Source organism: Oryzias melastigma, linkage group LG9, assembly GCF_002922805.2.
Source record: "Oryzias melastigma strain HK-1 linkage group LG9, ASM292280v2, whole genome shotgun sequence".
Taxonomy (NCBI): domain Eukaryota; kingdom Metazoa; phylum Chordata; class Actinopteri; order Beloniformes; family Adrianichthyidae; genus Oryzias; species Oryzias melastigma.
Window position 1 is genome coordinate 8396752 of NC_050520.1, and position 6000 is coordinate 8402751.

At 38.4% G+C, this 6000-nt stretch overlaps 1 protein-coding gene across 5 annotated transcripts in view; it reads right to left on the reverse strand.

Annotated features, from left to right (window-relative positions):
* The window catches only part of sema6a (sema domain, transmembrane domain (TM), and cytoplasmic domain, (semaphorin) 6A), a 122731-nt gene extending 117311 nt beyond the window's left edge, over positions 1–5420 (reverse strand). For 2 of the 5 annotated variants that reach the window (XM_024275276.2, XM_024275274.2), the window contains exon 1: positions 4503–5416. The gene's annotated coding sequence lies outside the window, so the exon portion shown is untranslated. Of the gene's footprint in view, positions 1–4502 lie in introns of all 5 variants that reach the window. The other 3 variants (XM_036213442.1, XM_024275272.2, XM_024275273.2) reach the window with 3 other exon arrangements.
* Positions 5421–6000: the final 580 nt, after the last annotated feature.

Consider the following 6000-nt stretch of genomic DNA (forward strand, 5'->3'; position numbering starts at 1 on the left):
CTGGCTACCACTTTTTAATTCACTTAATTTCTAACAACAAAGGCTTGCCAAGAATCAACAAGCGCTTGCTTGGTTCCTAATGCCGTGGGTTTTTCTGGCAAACAGCTAAAAAAAAAAAAAAAAAAAAAAAAAAACTAAATCAATTATGCTAATCTATTAAGAATGAAGAGAGTTGAAGACATGAAAGACTGATTTAATAAACAGTCATTTCATGGGCTCATAAGGGTTAAGGCTGAGCAGGAAAGAAGAGAAACACTTGGAAACATGGGAAAAAACGGCACTGGATTTCCATGCTTGTGTTTGTGTGTTTGGAGGAACAGGAACAACAAGCCAAAGCAAGTGATTAAAGACTGATTACATTCTCAATGAGCCATGCTGTGGATACAACAGGCTGAACTCTTCTGCCTCATAATAGATAGCTGCCACTGTCTATGGACGGTAAGCAAAAAGGCTCAATTTAAAGTCACACTCCAACTATATGCTTTTCCTAGTGTTTGCAGTGCTATTTTAATTATGATTATGCAGTGTTATTCTTTTAAGACATATTTTCTACAACACGGCAGGAGTTCATTAGAAATTCACGCAGAAGTTAGCATTGGCTAATTTCCCCTTTGTTTACACTATCTCCCGTTAGCTTAAGGCCCCTCACAAGCTCAGGCTAGCGTTAGCATAGCAAAAAAAACAGTGTTTAATATCCGAGCTACTCTGTAAAAACGAAACATTGGATCAATTAGCAAAAGGTATGTTAATATTAGTTTTATTAAATTACATTTTTGAATTGATTGAATCATCAACACAAAATTTGGTAACACTTTAGATGCAGGGCTGCAAAAAACTCAATATAATATAGGGCTGCCACAAACGATTATTTTAATAGTCAACTAATCACCGATTATTTTTTCCGATTAGTCGACTAATCGGGTCATGCACAAAGTTGATGTAAAACACAAATCTTAACTATCATTCACTTTAAACTAACTAAAAACTATATATATTCACACTAGCATCATTATAGATGAAATGTAAGCTGAATTTGGCCGCAAAAGATGCTAGTGACGATGGCTGAAGATGCTGATAGCCAACTAAAATATGAGTTAAAGGACAAATTAGCCTAAAAAAAGCATAAGTTAGCAAAGAAAGCTAGCATGTAGCTGAAATAAAAACTCCAAAATAGCCTAAAAAAACCTTAATAAATGCCAAAATAGTCCAATAAGCTAGCATAACACCATTATAACTTTCAACTTTACTACACTGACTCCATTTAATATAAAGTAACGACTAATCGACTATTAAATTAGTCGTCGACTATTTTAATAGTCGATTAGTCGTCGATTAGTCGACTAATCGTGGCAGCCCTAATATAATATTGACATTTGCTAAGCTTGTAAGTTTATTATTATCGCCTTCGTAGACAATGGTCTCACTTTAGATGTTAATGAATCTTACTAAGTATGTTAATAAACCTTATTTAGCTTATCGTGGTAATAAGAGTCTTACTAACACCCTATAAACACATTTATAATGTTTGTTAATGTGTTAATAAAGATTGTTAAGGAATATTATTATAAAGTGTTACCCAAAACTTTAATTTGATGAAAACTAAACATTTAAATGCAGCAAATGTTTTAATTGATCCACTTTTTTTAGTGTAAGCTGTACAGTTTTGAGCTAGACAGTAGCTCAGATGAGGAAAACGAAGACGCTAATGGATCTATTTGTCTCCAAGTGCATCAGCATTGGACTTTAGTCCGTCCATGGCAATTGCTGCGTCACAAACTCAAGCTTTTTCAAACTGCAGGTTTTCATCTGCTCCTGATCCATCACAATTTGAAGAAAGAAATACTCAGAAACGCACTTTAATCTTAAATGATTTTATATGTGTCTTCCATCATGACAAGATTTTCATTCATCCTCCATCACTGGAAGAGGATGGAGCAGAGGAAAACTCAATACCCACCACTCTCTGGTCTTATCTCATCTTCCTAATATTAATATTACCTTTATATAAATGAAAAGCATTCATCAAAATATTACCTCAGCATTAGAGGCCAATAGAACTCATAGTTGCATTAAATGAATGAGATGGAGCAGCAGAAGGTTAAATGGAAAAATGTTTGTACAGAGGGGGAGTTGCGTCATGGTTGAAAGTAGGTTAGAATACCTTCCTGTTTCTTTTTTCACTTTCTGAAGTGTTTTTGAAAGAGAAAAAAAAATCTCTGCCAAATGAAACAAAGCTAATCCAAACAAATGAGCTAACGCCTCTACGGGAAAGTTAAGTTTCTGATAGGCTAACCTGTATTTCTACACCACGAACATGTACTAAATCCTACATAAAGAGTCACGACTATCATATTTTGCCTTAAGAAGAGGTTTGTCATTTTGCATTAAGGCAGCATAACTGAAGAAGCAGCAATTTAGAGAGGTACGGAAACTGGAAAACGGGTTAAACATCAATAAATCACAGACAGATGAGTGAGAAGCGTTTGATGTTTTTTGTACTATAATTGTCTCAAAAACAACCCACACACCAGGGACATGCATCAATTAAACATGGCTTTTATAAATTATGCATAAATACACAGCGCTGAATGCTGGGTATTGACACTGACTGAATGAGGAGCAGTGGTTAACAGCATTCGGATGGTCTCATTGTTTAAAATAGAGGGCCAATTCATTTGAACAGCAGCAAAGCCATTTATCAATTATTCAGACTGCATCTGCATGTGTCGTTAAATGGCAAAGGTAAATATGAATTCTCTCTGTCCCTCGCACATGCACATGCATACACACACAGTGTGACAAATTCTCATCAGTCACACACACTATCGTTCCCATTGCTGCTGTTAGGGGATCGGCAGATCAAACGCTCCGCGGAGCATTGCTCCAAATACAAGCATCAAGTCAGGTCGCAGTTCTGTGTTCCGCTGCTCCAGGAGAACAAGGGGCAGGCTGCTGTCACAAAGGTAATTGTACTGTATCGGCCCATAGGATGTCAGCTTGTGATGGGTGGTGATTGGATGAACCCCCTCTCTGGTTTGTAGCCTTAATGAATCTTTGGGGTTCAGATCCATTGAAAGATCTCAAAAAATGCCTTAGTCCTCGCAAATGGTTTAAGGTGGGTATTGTAGAGAGAATAATGGCAAACTGCTTCTGAAAAAGTGGTCAGTTACACAGTTTTGTCCTTAAAATTCCTCCCTACAAACAGATGTAAAAACGTGCACAAGAGGACCAATTCATTTAGCTTTGGAAAAGAAAACACTAGTGTAGTTGCTTTTTCTTTCAAAGTTGGAGTGGAAAAATACATTTCTTTGTCTTTTTCAGCTTTTTAAAACATATTTTGTTTAAAGAAACTGTCATTTACTAAAAAAAAATAGTTGTTTCGATCATCTCCTTGGCAGATTTCATAATCTATAACTTACATTCGGAGTTTCCTGATCCGTTATTTTTCTTTAGTTATTGTGAGAGGAGTAGAGGAGCCATGCAGTGGGTGTTGGCAGTGGGGTTGCTGAAAATGGTTTGTGAGGCCTTTGCTCTCTTCATGCTTGTAAAAAAAACTCATTTGCAGTAGCAAATTTTTTATAATGACAAACCTTTTTTCCTGAAGGCTGGAACACCTGGTCCAAATTGCAAACATTTGATTGATCTTTTTTGAGCTCTGTGAGCAATTTTGACCCCCATTCACCACCACCACGACCACCACCACCTCCTGGTGGCTTCAAACCCCAGAACACACCCTAGAGAGAGAGACTGCATGAGCAAATAGGGTAAAACTGTGACTCATTCGGGAAATGTTAAAATAATTTTAGTCACTCTTTATTAAATGATTAAAAAAATTAAATAAATAAAAAACAATGGTACTTTGGGTAGCAGTATTATAGAAATTGTCCTTTTTCTTAAGCAACATTTCCATTGAATTCTTTGGAAAATACTCACAGGATTCACTGTAATGTGGTAGTATTGCGCATTTTTCAAATTAAATGCATCCATACGTCATTACGCATTGATAATTGATTAAATATGAGGTTTTGTAAACAGAGAAAGCTCCATGCATCACTTGTCCATTCAGTAGATGTCTGAAAAGTTCCTTTAACTGTCCAATTTCCCAAATGTGCCGTGTGATTCTGAAATGAGGATCCTATTTTCAGTAGTTTTGACATCGATGTGATCCAGAACGGCTCCTGGGAGACCAGCGCGTCTTTATTCCATACGAGTAAACAAGAAAGAAAAAAGGATTACGCACGACTGAGAATTCTCTCTGTCTCTGTTTCACTTATAGCAAACCACCGTATTCTCGATGGGAAATGACAACTACACGTTTGCAAGTTTCACAAAGTCTTCCAAATGCGTAAAAAAGAGGGTTGAGTCAATAAAATAGGAGCCGTGAAGCTTGTGTGCACTTGTCGCCTGCGCCTGGCTGCATGGATCTAAGCCGCTGGTGCTGGAGACAGACTGGTACAGAGACTACACGCGCGCAAAGTTTAAGAAAAACAAAGAAATCTTACCTTCAGCTCATGAATGGATATGCCTCGAAGTGTATCTTTGGGTTTTAGTAATCCATTAGACCTTGTATTGAAATCAGTTGAGAAAGTGCTCGTACTGGAATAACAATGCGAGCGCTACTTTTCTCTTGCGCTTTTTTTTTGTTACATGCCGCGCTCAAATCACACCTCTTCACATCGGAATATCCATCGGAAATCCACACTGGAGAGGGACGGAGAAAAGGCGATGCTTCAGTTCTTAGATTCCTCTCAGGTCAACTAAACACTCGGAAACCAACGGGAAGCTACGGAGCTGCGCGCAGTCACTTCCACAAAAGCCGACGGTCATCCTATTTGGAGATGAAGCTTCTTACCAGACTGGAGCGGAGCGCAGCGAGACCAGCTGTCACCCACCCGACGCACACACACACACACGCTCACACATGTAGGGAGGAGCTTTGTGGAACAGGAGCTATTGTGTCAATGGATCCAGTTAACTGACTTACTATTTTTACGCAGCGGCATTTCAGGAGAATGCGCGTCGGTAAGGGAGAAAACTCTGATAAAATGTGATGTTAATAGAGTTGTTTTGAAACAGAAAATGTTATTTGGAATTGAAACACAATGCTTTGTTGGCTTTTGAAGTGTTACAGTGAATGTAGGGTCGCTGAAGAGGCGGGTCTTTCGCCGGTGTAACCTGGATGCCCATAGGGTCTCTCGTGCGCCTTCTCCTCCCTGGTGGTCCCTCAAAAACGCTTAGGAATTTACAAATGAGCCTTTACTTTATTTGGCCTTCCTCCCACCATCACCTCCAACAGCTGAAGTATGGGGGGAAAAAATAAAAAAGTTTAAAAAGTTGTTCCTGGCACATGTGATCAGATGTCAGGGATGCACGCTCCATGTACTCTGTGTCTCTTTCACAGGCAACCAACCTAGAAACAACAGTAAAATTCCCAGACCTAACACAGCCGAGCAGTTGCACATGATTTCAGATATGGAGCTATACACAATAGGTTGTTTATCTGCCTGCACAGACATTTAGATCACATGTTAGGGCACTATATTATAATCAGTCATAATCAGATGTATGTAAGTGCTTACAGGTGTGGGCTTGAATGTAATTGTGCTCCTGAGAGGAGGGCTCTGTCGCTGTCTTGTTTCTGTAACTGTTTGATGGTAAATTGCTACCTCTGCAGAAGCCAAAAGAGTCACACAGTTATACTGTGGTTGTTCATAATTTACTAACCTACTCCCACCTTTCAGCACTGCATGCTCTCAACAAAACAAAGCCCATAGACCATCACGGTATAGAAGACAGCATCACATCACTGACATTTTTCGCCGTGTTTTTTTTATAATTATTATTATTAAGAAGTAGGAGGTTTTGCAAGCAAAAATCCCAATGGAAAGTGTATTATCCAGAACACATTTGACCTTAGAAGAAATGAGTGAAAAAAGGGGAGAGAAATGATCACAAAGTGAAAAACTTGTTTTACTGAGAGAATAAGTATTTTAAAACTTA